Source organism: Anolis sagrei, chromosome 1 (assembly GCF_037176765.1).
Source record: "Anolis sagrei isolate rAnoSag1 chromosome 1, rAnoSag1.mat, whole genome shotgun sequence".
Lineage (NCBI taxonomy): Eukaryota > Metazoa > Chordata > Lepidosauria > Squamata > Dactyloidae > Anolis > Anolis sagrei.
Window position 1 is genome coordinate 134569610 of NC_090021.1, and position 25012 is coordinate 134594621.

A 25012-nucleotide genomic window follows, 5' to 3' on the forward strand; every position below is an offset into this window, starting at 1 on the left:
ACTGCCACCAAAATAAAGTTTCTGGAGTATAACAACTATTTTCAAAGTAAGTACCACAGAATAAACAGGAAATCAAACTTTCAAACCAGGAACAGAGTATTTTTTTCAAATTATGTTACATAGTACAATTAACTTACTATACTGGGTGGCTGCAAAGATTTTTTTGGTGTTGTTTGTAAAGTACTCTGAACATTTTATTTATTTACTAGCTGTACCCTCCACGCGTTGCTGTGGCCAACCTTCCCTCCCCCTTTCTCTCCTCCTTCTTTCTCTCCTTCCTTCCTTCCCTCCCTTTTTTCTTTCATTTTCCCCTTCCTTCCCTTCCTCTTCCCTTCCTTCCCCCTTTCTTTTCCTCTTTCTCCTCATTCTTACTTCTCTACCTATTCTTGGACTGCAACTCCCAGCAGTCCTCCTGATTAAGCTATCTAATCTATCTATCTGGAGCCTCCGGTGGCGCAGTAGGTTAAACCCATGTGCCAGCAGGACTGAAGACCGACAGGTCACAGGTTCGAATCCAGGGAGAGGCAGATGAGCTCCCTCTATCAGTTCCAGCTCCTCATGCGGGGACATGAGAGAAGCCTCCCACAAGGATGGAACATCAATTCATCCAGACGTCCCCTGGGCAACATCCTTGCAGATGGCCAATTCTCTCACACCAGAAGTGACTTGCAGTTTCTCAAATCGCTCCTGACATGACAAAAAAAAAAATCTTATTCCTCTGGAGGATTACTGGGAGTTGCAGTCCAGGAATAGGAAATTGGAAATATGCAGGGATTGGGGTGCTCTCAAAGAAATCCAAGGAGAAGAAAGCTTGCAGCTTGGAAGTAGTGCATTTGGATCATCCTCCTCTCCTAAAGGGCCTGGTCTAGGGGATGCTGGGAGCTGTAGTCCGGAAGAGAGTGTGGATATAGTATTGAGTGTTTTGTTTGCCAGGAGGAGTTGTTTTGTGCATGCGCTGTAGCATCTTTTTGCTTCTACTGTGTTTCTTTGGTGTTTTTATGAGTGATGGTCACTCATTGGCCTGATAGGTGTATTGTGTCCAAATTTGGCGTCAATTCGCCCGGTTGTTTTTGAGTTCTGTTAATCCCACAAACGAACATTACCTTTTTATTTATATAGATTTGCGATATTTCTATCCCGCCTTTCTCAAGCCCGAAGGCGACTCAAGGCAGCAATTTGATGCCATAAAAACCCACAATATATATTTAAAACAGCATTATAAAATCAGTATAAAATCAATACAATACAAAAACCATTAAAAACACATTTGAAATGTGCCACATCAGTACCACATATTGAGTCATTCGGGTTTGGAACATCAATGGAAATGCACACAGAGAAAAAGGAAGAGTGAGCCTCTCCACACTGCCTGGTGGGGGCTCTCCAGGCTTTCAGGGAGAAGTCTTTCTCTCTTTTAGTTAGATTTACCTGGAGAGAGAGAGAAAGAGAGAGAGAGAGAGATGTCCCAGACTGAACCCAGGACTTTCTGCAGGCAAAGCACGTGGCTCTCTTAACAGGCAATGCAGGGCTGTTATGAGCATCTCTGTGTATGGGAAGGGGAGGTTTCAAGGTATTTTGCTGCCTGGAGCAAAGCACCACAACAGGAAGAGCCCTGCTGGAAGCACAGTTTAGTATCCCTAAAGGAGGAGACCGTGCCCTTTGTGCCACTCTTGAGAACAACAAGAAAGTCTAGGAGGCTTTTACTGCCCACTCCACAGCACCTGCAGCCTGAGGATGGCACCTCACTCTATCTAAGGTGGGTTTTTAGAAATGTCAAAGTGCATGCTTTTTTAAAGTGAATTTATTTCCTTGGATCCTTGGGTTTGGGGGAGATCACACTATGGCTCATTCCACCCAGTTGAGTAAAACCCCACATGATCTCCTTTGAACTGGGATATATAACTCAGTTCAAAGGAGATGTTGTGGGATTTTCTGCCTTGATATTCTGAGTTAGATGTCTGTGTGGAAGGGCCCCATATAACACAATATTTGTTCCTGGGTTATCAATGTCGCTTCCTAGTTGGTTCAATCCTAAACGCATGAGAAAAGTATATTAAACTGCAACAACTTTGTTGTTGATGGACATCCCGCAGCACATTTTGCGATAGTTTTTCAATGAGTATCTGACAGAGCAGTGTTTCTCAACCTCCCTAATGCTGTGACCCCTTCATACAGTTCCTCGTGTTGTGGTGACCCCCAACCATAACATTATTTTTGTTGCTACTTCATAACTGGAATTTTGCTACTGTTATGAATTTTAATAGAAATATCTGATATGCAGGATGCATTTTCATTCACAGGACCAAATTTGCCACAAATACCGGATACGCCCAAATTTGAATACTGGTGGGGTTCGGGGAGGATTGATATTGTCATTTGGGACTTAGTTGCTGGGATGTATAGTTCACCTATAATCAAAGAGCATTCTGAACTTCACCAATGATGGAACTGAACCAAACTTGGCACACAGAACTCCCATGACCAACAGAAAATGTTGGAAGAGTTTGGTGGGCATTGACCTTGAGTTTTGTAGTTCACCTACATTCAGATAGTACTGTGTGGACCAAACTTGGCATGAATGCTCAATATGCCCAAATGTGAACACTGGTGGAGTTTGGGGGAAATAGACCTTGACATTTGGGAGTTGTAGTTGCTGGGATTTATAGTTCATCTGCAATCAAAGCACATTCTGAACCCCACCAACAATAGAATTGGGCCAAACTTTCCACACAGAACTCCCATGACCGACAGAAAATGTTGGAAGAGTTTGGTGGGCACTGACCTTGGGTTTTGGAGTTCTAGTTCACCTACATTCAGATAGTATTGTGGACTCAAACAATGATGGCTCTGGACCAAACTTGGCACGAATGTTCAATATGCTCAAATGTGAACACTGGTGTAGTTTGGGGGAAACAGACCTTGACATTTGGGGAGTTGTAGTTGCTGGGATTTATAGTTCACCTATAATCAAAGAGCATTCTGAATTCCACCGATGGAATTGAACCAAACTTGGCACACAGAACTCCCATGACCAACGGAAAATGTTGGAAGGGTTTGGAGGGCTTGGGTTTTGGAGTTGTAGTTCACCTATATTCAGACAGTACTGTGGACTCAAACAATGATGGCTCTGGACCAAACTTGGCATGCATACTCAATATGCCCAAATGTGAACACTGGTGGAGTTGGGGGGAAACAGACCTTGACATTTGGGAGTTGTAGTTGCTGGGATTTATAGTTCACCTACAATCAAAACACATTCTGAACCCCACCAGCTTTCCACACAGAACCCCCATAACCAACAGAAAATACTTTGTTTTCTGATGGTCTTTGGTGACACCCCCTTCGTGACCCCCCCCCCCCAGGGTTGAGAAACGCTGTGATAGGAGTCTCAACCCATTCAACATAGCTTGTGGCAGCAGGAAAAAAAATATAACAACTACTTTCAAAGTACTGTACCACACACAATGAAATAGGAAATCACACGTTCAAACCAGGAACAGATCTTTTTTCCAAATTTCTTTGTTACATAGTAATAATGTAGCACTTCCACGCCAGAATATCAAGGCAGAAAAACTGGGATTGAACTGGGATATCTGAGTCCACACTTCCACATATCCCAGTTCAAAGCAGATAATGTAGGATTGGATTCAGCTGTGTGGAAGGGACCCTAGTCTTTGAGGAGTGCAAGGGTGGAGAGGGAGCAATAACTGAGCTGGGGAAGGACATGCCAGGCTCCAGTTCCCAGCATCCAACCCCCCTCTCCAGAGCTGGAGTCCTGGAGAGCCGAGAAACAGCCCTCCTCCCCAAACCTTTGGCTTTAGGAGCTGTGATTTCTCTCCAGCCTGAGCACCGCAGGACTGCCTTCCCAGGGAAGCCAAGGCTGCAAGTTCGGGCAGGGCGTCCCCTTTGCCTCGCTTCTGTCCCGGGTTTTGCCTGCAGACACCTGCAGATGTAGGCGCCTCCTTGGTTGCATTGGGAGGATGGAGGGAAGACCCAATGGAAGGGGAGGAAGAAGAAGAGGAGGAGGATTAGAAGGAGGAGAGCTGCGTTGCCTCTAACCTCGTCTCTCCCCCGTTGTTGTTGTTGTTGCCGGGACTTGTAGCCAGCCTTTCAAAGCCGGACCGTTGGCACCAAGGAGTGAGTGAGCCCTGAGCATCTTCTCTTCCTCCCCGGAGAGTCCAGTCGCCTTGAGTTCCAGGTATTTCCCGGGCATCCCTCTCTCCTCTCTCTCTCTCTCTCTCTCTCTCTGTAAGTATTAGCAGGAACTTCCTGGTGGCAATTGCTGTTCAACATGATGCTGCCTTGGGGTGCTAGAAGTCCCTTTTGGGAGATGGTGGTGGGATATAAAGAAAGTTATTATTATTTGATTCACAGCAAGATTAGTACTCAGCAAACAAGATCACTTTGCTGGCTCTTCTTCTTATTATTATTGGATACATAACAAGATTATTATTATTATTGTTAGATACATAACAAGATTAATATACAGCAAACAAGATCACTATGCTGGCTATTATTATTATTATTATTATTATTATTATTATTTGATACACAACAAGATTAGTACTCAGCAAACAAGATCACTATGCTGGCTATTATTATTATTATTATTATTAGATACATAACAAGATTAGTACTCAGTAAATAAAATCACTATGCAGGCTGTTATTACTATTATTATTAGATACATAACAAGATTAGTACACAGCAAACAAGATCACTATGCTGGCTATTATTATTATTATTATTTGATACACAACAAGATTATTACTCAGCAAACAAGATCATTATGCTGGCTATTATTATTATTATTATTATTATTATTATTAGATACATAACAAGATCACTGTGCTGGCTTTTGTATTCTATCACACCTTCCCAAGTGTCACTTCCCAAGTGTCTAGGACTGTGTGATGTATCGGTGAATAATGTGTGCAGATCCAAGTAGTGTGGCCTTTTGCAGCTGACAGATGGCAATTTTGTCAGCACTGATTGTTTTTAAGTGCAGGCCAAGGTCTTTAGGCACTCCACCCAGTGTGCTGATCATCACTGGGACCACCTTGACTGGCTTGTGCCAGAGTCTTTGCAGTTTGATCCTCATATTGTTAAGCTTTTCCAGTGGCTTCTTGGCAGTCCTGCAGTCGCCTTGGATTGCAACATCAACAATCCATACTTGTTTTTGTTATTAGTATTATTACTGGGTTGCTGTGAGTTTTCTGGGCTGTATAGCCATGTTCCAGAAGCATTCTCTCCTGACATTTTGCCTGCATCTGTGGCAGGCATCCTCAGAGGTTGAGGGATCTGTTGGAAACTAGGCAAGTGGGATTTATATATCTGTGGAAGGCCCAGTGGGAGAAAGAACTCTTGTCTGTTTGAGGCAAGTATGAATGTTGCAATTGGCCAGCTTGATTAGCATGTAATGGCCTTGTAGCTTCAACGTCTGGCTGCTTCCTGCCTGGGGAACTCCTTTGTTTGGAGGTGATTAACTGGCCCTGATCACCTCTGAGGATGCCTGCCATAGATGTGGGCAAAAAGTCAGGAGAGAATGCTTCTGGAACATGGCCACACGGCCCAAAAAAACTCACAGCAACCTAGTGATTCCAGCCATGAAACCCTTCCACATCACATTATTATTATTATTATTATTATTATTATTATTATTATTAGTCTCCTTCTCTAGATGTTCTGAAGCAGATGCTGGATGGCCATCTGCCAGGTGTGCTTTGATTGGGTCGGACTGGATGACACTTGGGAAAGGGGGGGGGCGTCACTCCCATCACAAAGATTCTATGATTCTATGGGGTGCCCCAAAAGTCGCACTACATTGGGGGAAAATGGGAAACTGCTGCTAAATGTACCTATATTTAAACATGTCAGCATGTATGGAGACTTTGGGGGCACCCTGTGTGTTTATGTCTATGTGTATGTATACATACACGTACCCCTCCGTTGTGTACTGTCTCTTTCTCCCTCCCTTCACTCCTTTCCATCTCTTTTCTTATCTCTCAAGGCTATACTAAAGTTTCAGCAGATCCTTCTCTTTCTCTCCCCTGTTTTCTTCTCTCTCCTTCCCCTCTTCCTCCTTCCCTCTCTCTCTCCTTCCCTCCTCTTTGATCCTTGCCTCCAACCTTTCTCCATTTCCCCCCTTTTTTGCTTTTACACTGGCTCTACAAACCCAATTTGGTAGGTTGCTGTGAGTTTTCAGGGCTGTATGGCCATGTTCCAGAAGCATTATCTCCTGACGTTTTGCCTGCATCTATGGCAGGCATCCTCAGAGGTTGTGAAGCAGGACCTTGGAGCTACAGGGCTATTCAGTGCTAATCAAGATGATCAATTGCAACATTCATACCTGCCTCAAACAGACAAGAGTTCTTTATCCCACCCTGGACATTTTACAGACATACAAACCCATTTTTCCTAGTTTCCAACAGATCTCACAACCTCTGAGGATGCCAGCCATAGATGCAGGTGAAACGTCAGGAGAGAATGCTTCTGGACATGGCCATACAGCCTGGAAAACTGGAAAACGATTCCGGCCATAAAGTCTTTGACAATACATTCAAGTTGGTAGCTTTGCACCACTCTTCACCTTCGGCTCCTTCTTTCCTGGCAAGTGGGTTTGCCCAACTCCTGGTTGTGTGGGCTAGAATAAGGAGGAGAGAATTGGCCACTCCACCTCTGAGTATCCCTTGCCTAAGAAAACCCTGTGGAAATCCTGGAGGAGCCCTCAATTGACAGGTGACTGAAAGGCGGGTAGAAAAGGAACCCCCCCCCATGGACTACAATGGAAGAGGGCAGGAAGGGAACGAAGGAGTACTGTGAAATCCTCTCCTTAATGGCCCCATCTATACTGCCATATACATTCCAGATGATCTGCTTTAAACTGGATTATATGGCACTGTAGTCTTATGTGGATTATCTTCTTTGATAATCTGGATTATAGGGCAGCGCACATCCAGACAATGACAGAAAGTGCCCAAGAAACTCAGGATTAATCTGTGAACTCACTTTTTTTTGCATTTTGTGCCATGGTGGTACAATGGGTTAAACTGTTGAGCTGCTGAACTTGCTGACCAGAAGGTCAGTGGCTTGAATCTGTGGGACAGGGTGAAATTCCCTTGTTAGCCCCAGCTACTGCCAACCTAGCAGTTCCAAAACATGCAAATCTGAGTAGCTCAATAGGTATCACTTTGGCGGGAAGGTAACGGCGCTCCATGCAGTCATGCTGGCCAAATGGCTTTGGAGGCGTCTGTGGATAATGCTGTCTCTTCGGCTTAGAAATGAAGACGCCAGATCCGGAGATGAAAGGGGAAGCCTTTACTTTTATCTGTCTATCTGTGTTTCATTGTTTTGAGGTATTGAATGTTTGCCTTGTGTCTTTGAATATGCTGGAATTCGCCCTGAGTCCCCTGGAGAAATAGGGCGGGATAGAAATAAAGCGTTATTATTATTATTATTGTTTGATACATAACAAGATGAGTGCACAGCAAACAAGATGACTGTGCTGGCTTTTGTATTTGATCACACATTGGACACTTCCCACGTGTCTAGGACTGTGTGATGTATCGGCGAATAATGCATGCAGATCCAAGTAGGGTGGGCTTTTGCAGCTGTCAGATGATAATTTTGTCCGTGCTGATTGTTTTTAAGTGTAGGCCAAGGTCTTTAGGCACTGCATCCATTGTGCCTATTATTATTATTATTATTATTATTATTATTATTATTATTATTATTTGAAACACAAGATTAGTACACAACAAATAAAACCACTATGCTGGCTGTTGTATTGGCTCACACATTGGACACTTCCAAAGTGTCTAGGACTGTATGATGTATTGGTGAATAATTTGTGCAGATCCGAGTAGGGTGGCCTTTTGCATCTGAGAGATGGTAATTTTGTCAGCACTGATTGTTTTTAAGTGAAGGCCAAGGTCTTTAGGCACTGCACCCAGGGTGCCGATCACTACTGGGGCCACCTTGACTGGCTTGTGCCAGAGTCTTTGCAGTTTGGTCTTTAAATCCTCATAGTGTGCCAGCTTTTCCAGTTGTTTCTCATCAATTGTGCTGTCGCAGGATTATTATTATTATGTGTGGTTCTGGAGAGCAGGGAAGGTGCACTGCACATGCTTAGAGACATTGCCCTTGTCGTTCTCTAGGGGACAGGCCTCTGGAGGTACTAGCGAAGGCATACTGTAAAGTACCAATCATGCTATGTCACTTTTTCCTAAATGTGCCATTATCTCAGTAGATTATAGAAGAAGCAAGCCTTTTAATACCAGAGTTGGGACAAGTAAAGGGGAGAGGAGGCTGCTAAAATATCTGTGTGATAAGATGGAGGAAAGTGAGGGACTTCCTAGAAAAATGTATTTTGTTTACTGCTTCTGGTCACTATGGGATCTTCTTGGGTGCATCTATATTGTAGAATGAGTGCAGTTTGGCACCACTAACTGCCAGAATGCAATGCTATGGGATCCTGGGAGTTGTAGCTTTACAAGATCGTTCACCTTCTCTGCTAAAGAGGGCTGGTACACTAGAATCTCAGGATCCCGCAGCATTAAGATAGGTTTGTGGTGTTCAAACTGCATTCATTCTACAGCCTTAGTGTACCTTCTCCTGTAGTTCTTTCTTTCTTTGTAATTGTGTGTCTTCTGTCCTAAAGCCACCTGGGATTGGATGCTCTCTGCAAAGTTGGGCTTTGCAGCTGTATTTCTGTGTTTTCCTTCCGTGGGAGGGATGGAAAACTCTTTACACTTGACCTAAGCAGTTTCCAATGCTGCTGGTGGTTTCTATTGCTCTTATAAGACAATGGTTTGTGATCTGAGAGGGGAGAAAATCAATAGGAACTTCTTTAGATCTCTTTCATACTGCAAAGCCCCATCTTGTCTTCCCAAAATATATTTTTAATAAGAAGTCTAGGTCAATTTCCTTTCAAGCATGAGTATACGATGGTGTGTGCACTGCTCTATAATGCTACACTGGATGTTGATTGATTCCTTACAAACTATTATTTGCAATATTATGTACGGTAAGAGTAGGCTATGGAAAGCAATGACTGAGAGATAAACTGAAGCTGGTGCTTGTGGTGATTCTGTCTGGTTGTAATTGTTTAGTAAGTAAAAGTAAAGGTTTTCCCTTGACATTAAGTCCAGTTGTGTCTGACTCTGGGGGTTGGTGCTCATCTCCATTTCTAAGCTGAAGAGCCCGTGTTGTCCTTAGTTGCCTCCTAGGTCTTGTGACCAGCATAACTTTATGGAGCACTGTTACCTTCCTACAGGAACGGTATCAATTGATCTACTCACATTTGCATGTTTTCGAATTGCTAGTTGGCAGAAGCTGGGGCTAACAGTGGGAGCTCACCTTACTCCCCGAATATGAACCAGTGAACTTTTGGTCAGCAAGTTCAGCAGCTCAGTGGTTTAACCTTCAGTGCCACCTGAATCCAACTAAAATCCAGTAATCAAAGGAAACTTCTTAAATCAGGACTTGGGTAAGTGCCGTTGCTTCTAGGTGGTTCTAACAATTGTACTTAAGGCAGCTGACTTTATAGTTCTTCTCACCATTCCATTATGTTTTGTGATTTCCCAAGGGTGCATCTACACGGTAGAATCAATGCAGTTTGACTCCACTTTAACTTTCAAGGCTCAGTGCTATGGAATCATGGAAATCATAGTTTTATGTGGTCTTTAGCCTTTGTGATGGTATCACAAAATCCTAGGAATCCATAACATGGCAATTAAAATAGCATCAAACTGCATGAATTGTACAGTGCAGATACACTTCAATTTTTGTTGTGTATAGCAGAGGGAGGGGAGGGTTAATCTAAAAGCTTTCTCATTCATACATACGTATACACACACAGAGAGAGATGATACATATACATACACTTCTAGTTGCAAAGAACAACAATATAAATCCCCTTTCTTGCAGCAGCTAATCCAGAAATTCACTACGGTGCATTTGTTTGGTCTTTGTAAATTTTCCTAGCCTTAGAGGAGTTGCTGTGTGTGTTAGAGGGCTTGCTGTAACCCATTAGTATGAAATCCTCTGTTTCTTCAGCCTTTGGCCCTGCTTCCTGCAACAGGATTGGCTCGAAGTCATGTTGGCCGCTTTTCTTTGCTGAGTATGTGGTCCAGGTTGTCAGCAAAAGTGTTGGGAAGTAATTAATTACAAGAGGAGGTGCTAGCGAAAAGCACAAAACAAATAATACATTCTTAGTCCCTAGGCTGGGAGGAACTATTGTGTATCCTCCTGTATCAATGGCTATGTGTAAGTCGAGTGCAGGTTTAGGGGACAAAATTATGGATTGAGGATCATTCTGCAGAGAAAGCACGAGCAGTGCCTCAGAGGGCCATCCTCCTTGCTGCCATTTTCCTGCTTAGACCTTCAAAAAGGACATGGTAAAGAGAATATAGTGCTCTATTCTTCTAAAAGATTCTCCCAGGATGTACTAAGGCCCCTTCTACACTGTCATTATATCCCAGCAGCTGATCCCAGATTATCTGGCAGTGGAGACTCATATAATCCAGTTCAAAGCAAATATTTTTCTGTGTTATGACTAACTTGAGAAATTTCAAGTCACTTCTGGTGTGAGAGAATTGGATGTTTGCAAGGACACTGCCAAGGGGACGCCCGGATGTTTTACCATCCTGTGGGAGGCTTCTCACATGCCCCTGCATGAGAAACTGGAGCTGACAGACAAGAGCTCAACTCGCTCCCCAGATTCGAACTTCCGATCTTTCAGTCAGCAGTCCTGCCGACACAAGGGTTTAACTCCTTGCATCACTGGGAGCTCCTGGTGGACTCAGATAACCCAGTTCACAGCAGATAACCTGGGATCAGATCCTGGGGCATAAGGACAGTGTAGAAAGAGCCTAAGCTATCCACTTTCACCACTCTATTCAGAAATGGTTCCTTTGTTAAAAATAGAAGTGAAGGTACAGTACTTAAATCGACCCATGGACTCAGGGCCCTTCCACATAGCCATATAACCCAGAATATCAAGACAGAAAATCCCACAATATCTGCTTTGAACTGGGTTATCTGAATACACATTGCCATATATTACAGTTCAAAGCAGATAATGTGGGATTTTTTTTTCCAGATAAGTCAACCCGTGGATAAGTCATCCCAATTTTGGTGGGTTGATATTTTACTAAAAGTTTGACTAAACTTTTACATTGGTATCTAGTGGGTCATAGGAAAAGACTGTGTACATCTGACTATTTTGTGTTTTCGCTACAGAAGGAAGAGAATTTTAGTTTTCCATGTTCCCGTTAGAGGTTCTACTGCATCTGTGGGGGAAGCTTAAAGCCAGCTCCTTAGAGCCAAGTAGAATAGATGTACTGAATCAGCACTTAAAGCCACAGACAGGACATCTGTACTTAGAACATTTGGCCAGTGCAGGTGGTAAAAATGTTTCTTCCCATCCTATTCAATTTATTCAATCATTTGATGATTATATACTTTTGATTATTACAAATTCAATGTGGGAGAAGATAAACGTTACAGATTCTTCTCTAGGAAATTTGGGTGCAATACATGGGACCCTGGTGGCACAGCAGGTTAAACCACCCAGCTGCAGAAATTGCTGATCAGTAGGTTGACGGTTAAAATCCACGGATAGGGTGAGCTCCCATTGTTAGCCCCAGCTTCAGCTAACCTAGCAGTTGGAAAACAGGCAAACACGAGGAAATCGATAGGTACCGCTTCTGTGGGAAGACAATGGCGCTCCATGTAGTCCTGCCAGCCACATGACCTTGGAGGCGTCTACGGACATCGCTGGCTCTTCAGCTTAGAAATGAGCACCACAACAGTCGGACACGGCTAGACTTAATGTCAAGGGGAAACCTTTACCTTTACACTCAAATATGCACCTTTTCCTTTTATTTTAAACTGGACTGTTCTGTTATGCACATTCATGGTAACTTCAGTTTATGGCAACCCTCTCATGGAGTTTTCTTGGCCAGATTTATCCAAAGAAGGCTTGCACTTGTCTTTCTTTTCGGGTGAAAGAGTATGACTTGGCCAAAGTCATCCAATGAGTTTCCAGGGATGAGAAGGGATTTGAATCCTGATCTCTCAGGTCCCTTCCACACAGCCCTATATCCCAGAATATCAAGGCAGACAGTCCCACAATATCTGCTTCTAGCTGGGTTATCGGGGTCCACACTGCTATATGTTCCAGTTCAAAGCAGATAATGTGGGATTTTCTGCCTTGATACTCTGGAATATTGGGCTGTGTAGAAGGGTCCTTAGAGTATTAGCTCAATACTCAAACTTCAGCACTCAAGTGCCCACATTTAGCAGTAGCCAGGCCCATAGCAAGGGGGGTGTGTGTGCTTGAGGGGCTTCAGCCCCCCCCCCAATTCTTAGGGTGGTCCATGAGAAGGCCTTACTGGTACATTATTTAAACTGTTATGTTTATTCATATCATGATCTGATCACCATGCTCAATATATCCTATATGCATGGGGGTATTGGGACAATGATACAAAAGGTTTGCTAGGGTAGATCCTGAGCCCCCCACCCACCCCAAATAAAAATCCTGGTTACGGGCCTGGCAGGAGCAGTCTGGATTAATCCTCTGTTAAAATTTCAACCACTTTAAAAATGCCCCAGCTTCTCTCTCCTTGGCACTTTTCACCTTTATCCTTAACTTTACTTTGATTTATGCAAACTTAAGTTCAAAAACAGTGCAATAAGAAGTGCAAAAACTGTTCACACTCAGAGTTGCTGTGAGTTTTCCAGGCTGTATGGCCATCTTCCAGAAGCATTCTCTCCTGACGTTTCACCCACATCTATGGCAGGCATCCTCAGAGGTTGTGAGTTCACAATTAGAGGAGATAAAGAGAAGTAATCTTGTCTTTCCCAATGGACTCTGTTTGGCCAGCCCTGTTTTATTTTTTCAGAGCAATTGCATATTATGTTCAGGATGTTTTCTATCTAAGTCAGTGCACAGGATTAAAAAAAAATTGCACTTCATAGCTTGAACGTGGGAACAACAAGCACCCATATTGAAATGCCAAAATACTGGAACGATGCTATTCCCTTTATGTAAATTCCTCGTAGCTGTTTAAGTGACAGTGTTCTCTGGGAATGTATAGAGAATGCGCATGCACCCTATGTAACTTGTTTTGCCACTGAAATGCAGGATCTTTTTGTTCCTGGATACAAACAAACAAACAAATGTTATGAAATGGCCCCTTTCTGTGCATGCAGGATGAGCCTTGTTCTGTTTTGGTGCAGGGGTTTGGGACTGAAAAAGTGGATCACAAGCAACCAAAAAAAAAAAAAAAGCCTCCAGGAAAAGATATTTTTCAGAACCTCTTTAGACCTGACGTGATTGCAAATGCCCATCTTCCACTGCATGAACATCAGCATAGTGACCCATGAACAACACTGAGCCCTTATATTTTGATTTGCACTCATGCATATGGGCAAGTTATATTTTTAGGAGTAGACCTAAAAGTTAAAAACAGAACTTTAATTACCCAGTAGCAAATCCTTAGAGATAACACGTTATAGATGTAGATCATGGTTGTTTTGAGAGTTGCTCATTGACAATGAAAGACAAGCTTATATTGTATGGGACTTTGTTTTGTTATATGCTATCATGTCAGTTTAGACTACTACTACTACTACTACTACTAATAATAATAATAATAATAATACACTTTATTTATATTCCGCCCTTCTCCCCTAGGGGGCTCAGAGCAGATTACAGCACTTACATACACAGGCAAACATTCAATGCCTTTACAATCATACACAATGAGACACACAAACAAAGGCAGAGGCTTCTCCTTTCATTTCTGGCTTCTGGAGGTGATGCTCATCTCTGGTTCTGGGGAGGTGCTTTCCTCCATTTTCAGGTTGAGAAGCCTGTGTTGTTACCTTCTGGTTGTGTGGTCGGCAATATTGCTTGGAGTATACCGTTTTCCACCAACGCGGTACTTATTATCTACTTACATTTACATGTTTTTGAATTGCTAGGTTGGCAAGAGCTAGAGCTGACAGATGGGAGCTCACTCCGTCTCACGGATTCGAACTGCCAACCTTCAGGTCAGCAGTTCAGCAGCACAAGAGTTTAACCCATTGCTACTCATAGAGAAACTATGAATGAGAACTCCAAAAATCTGCTCAGATCTTGTAAACTCAGGGTTTATTGGTTATTTTATTTGTTGTGTGGCCAGCAAGATTGCTTGGAGTGTCTCTTTGCCTTTTCCTGCTGAAGTGGTACTTATTTATCTATTCACATTTGCATGATTTCGAATTGCTAGGTTGGCAAGAGCTGGAGCTGACATACGGAAGCTCACCCCATCTCATGGATTTGAACTGCCAACCTCCAGGTCAGCAGTTCAGCCGACCTTCAGGTCAGCAGTTCAGCAGACAGTTCTCTATGAATGAGAACTCCAAAAGTCTGCTCAGGTCTTGTAAACCCGGGCTCTAATTGTTATTTTATTTGTTTATTCATTCATTTTTTAAGTATGTTACCTTTTTCTTGGAGAGGGAGCCACAACAGCTCATAGATAACATTAATTAAAGCAATGGGTTGTTAAAAACCAATTAAAAACGGTATTAAAATTAAACTGATTAAATCAATTCAGATAGTAGTGTTGCCTCCCTCTTTCCCTGCTGATGAAGACCAAAATAAATAAATAAATAATATATAAAATTAAGTGAAATATGTTGACTTTGCCGTGGGAACTAATCGCATAGGAGAAATTTTTCAGGCTGGGGTCAAAGACAGTTTTAGGGAAGTTTATGGGATCACATTCCAGGGTTGATGCAACCAAAGGCAAATGGCATGCAAACAAAAATACCAGCACATTAAAAAATGTTTTAAAAATATTTTACTCTCAGTGAGCAAGCTGTGTGCGTATATACCTCCCTTCAAGTTGCCTGTGGGCCAATGGATTTCATACCGTATTTTTAGGCAAGAGAAACTCAGAAATCATAGAATCTTAAAGTTGGAAGAGACCTCGTGGGCCATCCAGTCCAACCTCCTTCCAAGAAGCAGGAAAATCACATTCAAAGCACCCCTGACAGATGGCCATCCAGCCTGTGTTTAAAACTTCCAAAGAAGGAGCCTCCAACACACTCTGGGCAGAGAGTTCCACTGCTGAACAGCTCTCCCAGTTAGGAAGTTCTTCCTGATGTTCAGATGGAATCTCCTTTCCTGTAGTTTGAAGCCATTGTTCCACGTCCTTGGGCCCTTCCACATAGCCCTATATCCCAGAATATTAGGGCAGAAAATTCCACCATATCTGCTTTGAACTGGATTATCTGACTCCACACTGCCATATATTCCGGTTCAAAGCAGATAATGTGGAATTTTATTCAGCTCCGTGGAAGGGGCTCCAGTCTCCAGGGAAGCAGAAAACAAGCTTGCTGCCTCCTCTCTATGACTTACCCTCACATATTTATACATTGCTATCATGTCTCTTCTCAGCCTTCTTTTCTACAGGCTAAACATGTCCAGCTCTTTAAGCCGCTCTTCATAGGGCTTGTTCTCCAGATCCCAATTCCTTCTTCTGAAATATAGTCTACAGCACCTGGGATTCATTGGCAGCCCTTCATCCAACTATTAACCTGTTTAGCTTCCAAAATGAGACAGGATCCAGTGTCTTTATAGTGTTTAGCAAAGTAACATGACATTTTAATAATTTATAATGGAGCAAACCTAGTACAGAAGCTGGGGGGAAACTTAATTCTTGGACTGGTACCCCCAAACCCTAAGCTTCTCAAAGCCTGCAATAGATCTTATCAAGCAGGTAAAAATTGTTGTGAATATGTAAACATTACCATTAATACTATGGAGCCCCCGGTGCAATGGGTTAAATCCTTGTGCTGGCATGACTAAAGATCGGCAGGTCAGAGGTTCGAATCTGGGGAGAGTGTGGATGAGCTCCCTCTGTCAGCTTCAGCTCCCCATGTGGGGACATGAGAGAAGCCTTCCACAAGGATAATAAAACATCAAAACATCCAGCATTCCCAGGGCAATGTCCTTGCAGACGGTCAGTTTTCTCAAACCAAAAACAACTTGCAGTTCCTCAAGTTGCTCCTGACATGAAATAGGCCACTTTAAAAATGTCCCAGCTTGGCCCTTTACACCTTCATCCTCACCTTACTTTGATTTATGCAAACTAAATCCAGAAATAGTGCAATAAAAAAGTGCAAAAAGAGTTCACACTCAGAGTTGCTGTGAGTTTTTCGGGCTGTATGACCATGTTCTAGAAACAGATGACCAATTCTCTCATACCAGAAGTGACTTGCAGTTTCTCAAGTCATTCCTTGCACAGAAAAAAACCCATTAATACTTTGCAATTGGATAGTAAATGCTCCTCTCTTTTTCCTACAGTTCTTGTCGCTGTACAAGTAAAGGATTTGTCATCCACAGTAATAAAGCAAGCAGAATGTTACTGGACTGTAAAATGGAGAGGAAGCAAAAGGAAAGCTTAAAAAGCCACGAGAAATGGCTGGTTAAAATTCAAGTAATTCTCTGGAGGCCAAAGTATAGCTGAGAGGTCAGAATTTGTCTTGTGTTGACCCTGTGAAGAAGGCAGAATAATCTTACATCAGGAAACAATCCCATAGTGGTCATTCCAAAGATACGTCAGCATTTCCCGGCACAAAACCACAGTTGGAAAGGGGCAGATGAATAAGTGGCATCGGGCCTTCAAGGTAATCTTTATTATTTAACGAAATCTTCCCAGGCAGTAAAAAGTCACAATGCTGCCAAAACAATGTTGCTTACGGAGTGCAATAATACGGAAGTTCTGGCTGCAGATCAGGCCTGATGCGGGAAATGACCCTACTGTATTGTGGAAGGCTTTCATAGCTGGAATCAGAGGATGCTTGCCATAGATGCAGGTGAAACGTCAGGAGAAAATGCCTCTAGAACATGGCCATATAGCCCGAAAAAACCTACAACAACCCGATGACTCTACTATTTCTCCAAGAATACCTCTGCAGTGAGAGAGCTCAGGGCTTTGCAGGCCTGACTGGCAACGAGATGGCTCTCCAGATGAAATGATAGTACTTCAAAAGGGAGACTGATGTTGGATTGGAAGGCTTACCACCCTAGTGACTGAGTGACCCCTTTCCCTCCTCGTAATAAAGCAAAACTAGAGGATCATGGAAACTTTTGTACACCCACAATAGCCACCTTTCTCAACCCTGCATTCAAGAAAGGTTGCCTCTGTTTGTACCCTTTACACCCCACTATGTGAGATACTCTGACTGCATCATTGGAAGTAGCATCACAGCTCAACTTGTACTCGGCATACTTAGTAGTTCAGGACAGAGGCGAAGGTAACAAAAGGAACATCGATTTCTCATTGCTCTCTGACTACAAAATGTCTCCTTCCTCTGTTAGCAGTTCTGAAAGTTCATAGATGAGGTTTGTGTATCGAGGGGAAGATATTCTTTCCCTATGTGACCATTGATGTGATTTAATTTTAACGTTTCAGACTGCAGTTGTGAGACTATGTTTTGTCTAACTACTGTTTGGATTGAAGCCACGGAAATTACTGTTCCGTTGCTGTGAGAATTAAATGCAAAATTGACATTGCTTCAGCAGTATCAGTTGGCATCATTGATTAGGGTTTTTGGTGCTTTGTAGCCAAAACAAAATAATAAACAAAAAGTGTGGCAGCTTGTGATGTTATTTCTCCCATTCCCTGGTGTCTATGGATCCACTCAGGCTCTTAGGACTCAAGGTGCTGGTGTCCCCCCCCCCCCCCCCCCGTGTCAGGTGCGACTTGAGAAACTGCAAGTCACTTCTGGTGTGCGAGAATTTTGTGAGGATTTGAAAAAGGACATCATGATATAGTGGGATAACTGGAGAGAGATGTGTCAGCAGCTGATTGGCTGAGCAAGCCAGGAGCCAGGATTCCGATTGGCTGCTGTCTCTAGTTAGCTGCTGAGACCAGCGGTTCTAACTGTCATTCTGCCGTTTTCTCCATTTGGACAGTGAAGAGATAGTGCTGGCTGCCAACTATCTTAAAGACTGATCATTTTAAGGCATGAGACTTATTTTAAAGACTATTTAAAAGGACTATTTTATTCCTCTGATCTCTGCCTGAATTCAAAAAGACTGTTGAATATATTGTTACCCTGTTTGAACCTTTGAACTAAAGTAAAGATACTGTTACCTGTTTCACAAGCCTGAGTGACAGGGTATATCTTGGTTTAAATACTCGGGTAAGGCTTCTGCTTATTCTGCTTATTCACATTTACCAACCCTCACACATTTGTTGTCTGCCAGGACATTGCCCAGGGGTCACCCACATGTGTTACCATCCTGTGGGAGGCTTATTTCATGCCCCTGCATGGGAAGCTGGAGCTGACAGACAGGAGCTCACCCCACTCCCCAGATTCGAATCATCGACCTTTCAGTCAGCAGTCCTCCCGGCACAAGGGTTTAACCCATTACGCCACCTTTCTCCAATATGCTGTTAAAACTCAATTATGGCAGGATAGAAATGTCTGTTGTTGGGGCTTACTGTATGGTATCATAGCTCTCCCATTGTCACATTTCTCTTGAATTGTGATTGTGTCATCTGTTTTCACTGTTGGGAAAAGTGGTCAATGATGGAAAAGTCCAGTATTGCTGTTGTTCTATCACTTTTCCTTGTGTGATAATTTCCTTCCAGTGCAATCTCGGTATTGAGAAATAGGGGGCAAACCCCACAGTGCTCAAGTGCTGAATAAGGCAAACAGAGGTAGGAAACAAGGATGTGCTTAAGATTGATTGTGGGAATTCACATTAAAAAAAAACAGCAACATTCTGCAATTGCACTGAAATTTGAAAACAGATTGTTCCAATAATGGCATGTTTCCATTTGCTTAAACAACACAGTTGTTACGAGACAGCGGGGTGGTGTAATAAAATCCTTGGTTTGAACTTTAAAGGCACTTGGGGGGGGGGGGTGTTTCAGAACCTTGGATAGCTCCTTTAAACCCACATTAGATTCATTGCTTTTCTGATATGGAAACTAACATTTGCTACTGAGTAAAACAGAGAGAAGCCATATTCTGTTAGTGCTTGAGTCAGCATAAAGGCAGTTTACAAATGCATACATTCCCAATGACTTAGGTCCCTACCAAATGTCACTTTTCAGCTTGACACTCAGTATCTAAGCTTTTTGATGAGTAAAGCCTGCCTAGATCTACAGCTTGGAAAAAGTCACTTATGCACTACAACTCCCAGAGTCTACAAAAAAGTATTTCTGCCAAACTCTGTTAGATCAGAGGTATAGTATCATCTTACCAAGACTGACAAGCCAGGTGCCTCTGGGAAGCCCTCCAGCACGTCTTGAATCCAGCCAGCCTCTGATGCTGTTGTGTTCCATGAATGGATGTTCACGGTAGTATTTTCTCTCTGTATCTAGGAGTTAGGTGTAACTGCCATCCATGAATTTATCAAATCCTATTTTATTATGATTAGCAACTTTTCCTCCTTTGTAATCTTGCCTTTCTCCAGTGAGCTCAAAATAATGCACAAAGCACCTTTCCTCTTTACTTATTCTCCCAATATACTTTTCTACTTTTGATTTCCCCTCCTTGGTACTCTTAGGTGAGTAATGTTACTTCCACCTTCTCTAGACATGAACCATTTTCTTTAGAACAGGAAATGGGTGTTCAAATGTCACCAGATTATAGATCCTGATTATTCTGCCTAAGGATGCTGGAAACTGCAGGCCAACAACGTTAGAAAGTTGCATAATTTCTCACTCTTAGCTTAAAGAGAAGACATCTGGCTTTCAACTGGAGAACCTGGGGACAAGCTGTAAAACGTAGTGTAACAGAATTAGGAATGTCTATTTTATTTCTTGTTGCAGTGTATTTCCTACAATGGACAGGAACTTTATTATTTTGTATTGTCGAGGGCTTTCATGCCCGGAATCACTGGGTTGTTGTAGGTTTTTCGGGCTATATGGCCATGTTTCAGAAGCATTATCTCCTGATGTTTCGCCTGCATCTATGGCAGGCATCCTCAGAGGTTGTGAGGTCTGTTGGAAACTAGGAAAATTGAGTTTCTATATCTGTGAAATGTCCAGGGTGGGAGAAAGAACTCTTGTCTGCTGGAGCTAGGTGTGAATGTTTTAACTGACTACCTTGATTAGCATTTGATGGCCTGGCAGTGCCTGGGGCAATCTTTTGTTGATAGGTGATTAGACGTCCTTGTTTGTTTCCTCTCTGTTGTTTTGCTGTTGTAATTTTAGAGTTTTTTTAATACTGGTAGCCAGATTTTGTTCATTTTCATGGTTTCTTCCTGTCTGTTGAAATTGTCCACATGCTTGTGGATTTCAGTGGCTTCTCTGTGTAGTCTGACAAGGTAGTTTTTAGAGTGGTTCAGCATTTCTGTGTTCTCAAATAATATGCTGTGTCCAGGTTGGCTCATCAAGTGCTCTACTATGGTTGACTTCTCTGGTTGAAGTAGTCTGCAGTGCCTTTAACGTTTCTTGATTCGTGTTTGGACAATGCTGCATTTGGTGGTCCCTATGGAGACTTGTCCACAACTGCGTGGTTTTTATTTTGTTAAGGACACATCTCTATGGGATGTTTCCCAAGATAAACAGGGCTTCTAATATTCCAGAGGGCAGAAACTATTGGAACTCAACCACATCCTGCACAAGGTTATAGTCCTCATCAAGGACTTAGCTAGGCAAATGGGTTAATTGTCAGGAAAAAGCCCTTCCCCCATTGGCCTCTATGTCTATGTCACTCTCTTCTCTCCTCCTATCACCTTACTTGTTAGATACATCTCAGGGGCATGTCTCTTTTTCTGAGCACATGGCAAGTCCTCCATTTCTTCTTCTTCTTCTGTTTTTTCTCCTGTAAGCATGTCTGCTGTGGGTTAGTTAGATATCTAGGTTGTATGTTTTACTTTCCTATCTAGTTATGTAGCTCTTTGAATAAAGTCTTATATAAGTTTTTAAGCTTGACTCTGCTCCTGAATTGCTTAAACTCATTTGCTCTACTGCTGGCACTAGAAGCTTCTGATCTGCTGGACCGATGCTAATGCTGCTTTACTATTTTGTAATGCTTCTCCCTTTTTGGAAATTACGCCCCACCTCCCCGCATTGCACCATTGCACCACCATTGCAGTCTTACATTTTGACAACACGTCAGAAGGCCTTGCTGATACAATAATAATATGAATTGTGTATTAGTTATACAACAGGAAGATATTAGATGCCAAAGGGTGATTTTGGTTTACTATACATAGCAGGTGGACAAACATGTGGCTCTCCAAATGTTGCTGAACGTAGCCTGCCAAACAATGGTGCAATCTGATGGGAGTCATATTTCAACAATGTGGGGATTGTCAACATTGCCCACAAAATCTTGGCCTCAACTACAGACCTCCAGGCTCCTTCTATTGAAGCTTTTAAACAGAGGCTTGATGGCCATCTGTTGGTGGGGTGCTTTGAACGCGATTGTCGTGGGTTGGACTGGATGGCCCGTGAGGTCTCTTCCAACTCTATGATTATATGATTCTGATATCGAGCAAGAATTTGGAGGGTTTGCCTTTAGAGGCAGAAGCCGTCAGACGCACCAATGAGGATCTGTTACCCTTGTGAGAAAGAAGCACGCAAAACAGATTTTTCCCTGAATTTTCCCAAATAAATCTCACCAAAGTTGAAGAAAATGCCACTGAGTTGTTTATTTCATTCCAGCTGGAGCGGATGTCAAACTGCAATCATTTGACAAAGCTGACATAGTTTGCAAAGGGAAACATTACAGTTTTTAATAGGAAAATACAAGCTGTCAGATTCAAATTTCCTGCTACTGCCCCCTCGCTGGCTTTGCACTGATTGGTTGGGGGTCATCAGCTGGCTGGGCAGCGTGGCTGGCTTTATCACACCTCAGCCAATCAGTGAGCCAGTGCCTCTTCGGCCTCTCAGCCAATGGGAAGGGAGGAGGCAGTCTGGGTGGGAAACAATGAACCAGGAGAAAAGATGAATGGATTAAATGGTTGATGTTTGGATAAATGTGGACCATAGCTTACTTTGAGCCCCCAAGCTCACTTATCTATTGTCTCTGGTTTCTGGAAGCTGATCAGGAAGTCTGTCCCTTTGTTGTCCTTCGGTATGGGAAATGAAATCTGATGATGATATCTTGTTTCAGTATTGGCCAAGGGATTGTCTCAAAGGAAGGAGACGAAGGTGACAAAAAACCTTTTGTGAAGGGTAATTAGAATGTCCTTAGAAACCATTCCACAGATGAGCAAACCTTGGGCTTTTCCAAGGTCTGAGGAAGCAGTTTCATTTGTTTATCAGTCATGCAAAATGTTTTTGGTGAGTCCTTTTGTTTAGGGATTTAGCTGGCTTCAGGAACTGCGAGAGTTTCCTGGAGCCCTGAGGTGCTGGGTTCATGAAGAGGAGGCATTTCATATTTTACATTTCATATAGGGATATGGGGGAAGGGAAAAGTCATACAAGGGGCCATGGGGGATACCGTCAGATTGGATGGCCCAATGGGTTTCCGTATCTGCGGTTCAGAGGAACGCAGTTTCAGCCTCCCCAGGATGCTGGAAAAGCATCCTGGGCGAGCCGGCAGCGATCTGCGGCTCTAGAGAGGGAAAGTTCATGCTTGAGAGTGTTAGAGGCGGTAAATGGACACAAAGTATCACTATAGAGAAGAAAAAGTTACAATTAAGAGGTACTTTATTGGGGGATTTGTTGCAATGTTAGGCTAAGGGGAAGAAAGCAAGGGAGAAGTAGGGAGCTTTTGAGGTGGCCACATTCCCCATTGATGCTGGCCCAACTAGGCGTCCAGGAACTGCGGAACTCCCTGATGCAGGTCAGATTAGCTTGAAGGCAGGGGGCTCTCCGTTGCCCGCTATCAATGCTTAACTGCATTCTGCTGCTGTCACTGCTGTGCAACCAATGCATGCTTTTCAGATGAGACAGATTATCCAGATACATGAAGCTGGCTTCTCAATTGTGAGATTGGAGCATATGCACCAGAGTCATCAGTGGTTAGGGGGCCAGTACTGTTGCTGCTCCCCTACCAACACAGGGAGATACACAAGATTCCTGCATTGTGATGCTGCCAGAATAGCTTTAGTAGGAAAGGAAGGTTAGGTATCCCTCTATTCTCTCCAAAAGCAGGAAAGCCTGCTCTGGTTACATTTTCCGGATGCTGAACAAGTGAAGTATTGCTATTATGGCCTCTGAGATTGTGGTCCACCTTGTACCATTTGAGTCCTAAGCAGTGAGATACCCACTGCCATCCTAACTCTTGGTCCTGAAATGAGAACACTTGGGTAGGGATGTGACAAGAAAAACAACTTTCTCTCTCTCTCATTTGAAAAGGGCAAATCCAAGTTCTTTCTGACTTTTTAATGTTGCACTAACATTTTCCTTAATTGTACTCACAGACCTATTTGCTGCAAATGGAAAATGTGTGCTTCAGGGTAAAACACCCAATATTTCTCTACCTTGTAGTTCTTTGTTAGCTTTATTGCATCTTGAGTGAAACTAAATCAGATTATAAATTAGCCTTGGACTATGAAAATGGCAGCTCTAATAATTGGTTCTTCTAACGCGGCAGAATAAAAAGCAAGCGTGGGCTCCATCTTTCAGTTTCAGCGGTAGGAACTGCACGGGAAGGTTGTAGATAAACTGAAGCTGGGTTTATTGATTCAACTGGAGCTAATTATAGGGTGAAGTCTTTCTTTGATGTGTTGGTCACAGAAGTGTAGCCAGTCTGCAGTTCTCTAACCGCATATTTGATTTGCAAGGGAGAGATAATGGCATTGGACAGCAGTTGGGAAGAGCAGTCTATAGCAACTTGCTCCAAAGTGAGTTCCACTTAGTTCAATGTAATTTGCTTCTGAATAAGTATATTTTCAGGCTGTAATTCATATTAATAATCCAGGGTTATCTTGTCCAATGTTGCAGAAAGAAAATATATTTCTAGACCACCCTTTTGGATCAGACTAATGTCAAGTTGAGTTGAGAACAGCATTTGAAATCTATGTATCTGAGCTCTTTGGTTTTAGGCACACTCAACTGTGCACTGAGTTACAGCCCAGGCCTCGCGATATGTCTTACATGGACTTTTCCATATTCTAGTGAGCAGGATTAGGAAAAATCTGGAAAAGTTTATTTTGCAAAATTGTTGATTTTATTTGACACCAAGTTACCCTCCACTGATAACAATGCTGTGAAAGATGAGCCCTGATTATCAATACCCCTGCTCTTGTCTTCCAAACTCAGGACCATGATTTCCTTTACTGAATCCATCCATCTGTTATGCGAAGAGCAATTGAGCAATCTTTTTGACAAGAGCTTCCCAAATCTCCTTTTATGGCAGTAAAACCTCCATGTTCTGCCAGTGGTTTGTGTGTGTGTGTGTGTGTGTCAGAAGTGAATTGAGAAACTGCAAGTCACTTCTGGTGTGAGAGAATTGGCTGTCTGCAAGGATGTTGTTCAAGGGACACCCAGATGTTTTACTGTCCTGTGGAAGGCTTCTCTCATGTCTCCACATGGGAAGCTGGAGCTGACAGATTGGATCTCACCCTGTCTTGCAGATTTGAACAGCTGGTCTTCAGGTCAGTAGTTAAGCTGGCCCAAGGGTTTAACCCATTGCGCCACCACAGCTCTGACAGTGTTAAAGTAATATAATTGTGTGATATACTATGGTGGAATATCAGTACACAAAATGATATTGTGGCACCTTGGGGACAGTTCCCACTTCATCACATTAGGCAGGGAAGAGCAGAGAAGAGCTCAGTCTTACTCTGTTTTTTAATGAAATGGATGTTTTCCTTACCTTCTATCACACTGTTAAATGTCTCTCTGTTTCCTGTCAGTATTCTTTACTGCAGTTGCCTTCCCGGGCAGAGATTTGGCCCCACTCACCATCCCTCTCCCTGCTCATTGCTGAAAACGATGCTTGCCCACTCTCTCTGTCTCTTTCTCTCCCTCCCGCTCTCTTTCTGTCTCTCTTGGCTGCCCCACAGAGAAGGGTGTGGACCTTGAGAAACTATAACTTC

At 42.9% G+C, this 25012-nt stretch overlaps 1 protein-coding gene across 2 annotated transcripts in view; it reads left to right on the forward strand.

Annotated features, from left to right (window-relative positions):
- The first annotated feature begins 1483 nt into the window (after window positions 1-1483).
- Window positions 1484-25012, forward strand: part of KCNS3 (potassium voltage-gated channel modifier subfamily S member 3) — a 79132-nt gene continuing 55603 nt past the window's right edge. The window contains exons 1-2 of one of the 2 annotated variants that reach the window (XM_060787307.2): window positions 1484-1756; window positions 4103-4198. The gene's annotated coding sequence lies outside the window, so the exon portion shown is untranslated. Of the gene's footprint in view, window positions 1757-3841; window positions 4199-25012 lie in introns of those variants that run through there. The other variant, XM_060787313.2, reaches the window with a different exon arrangement.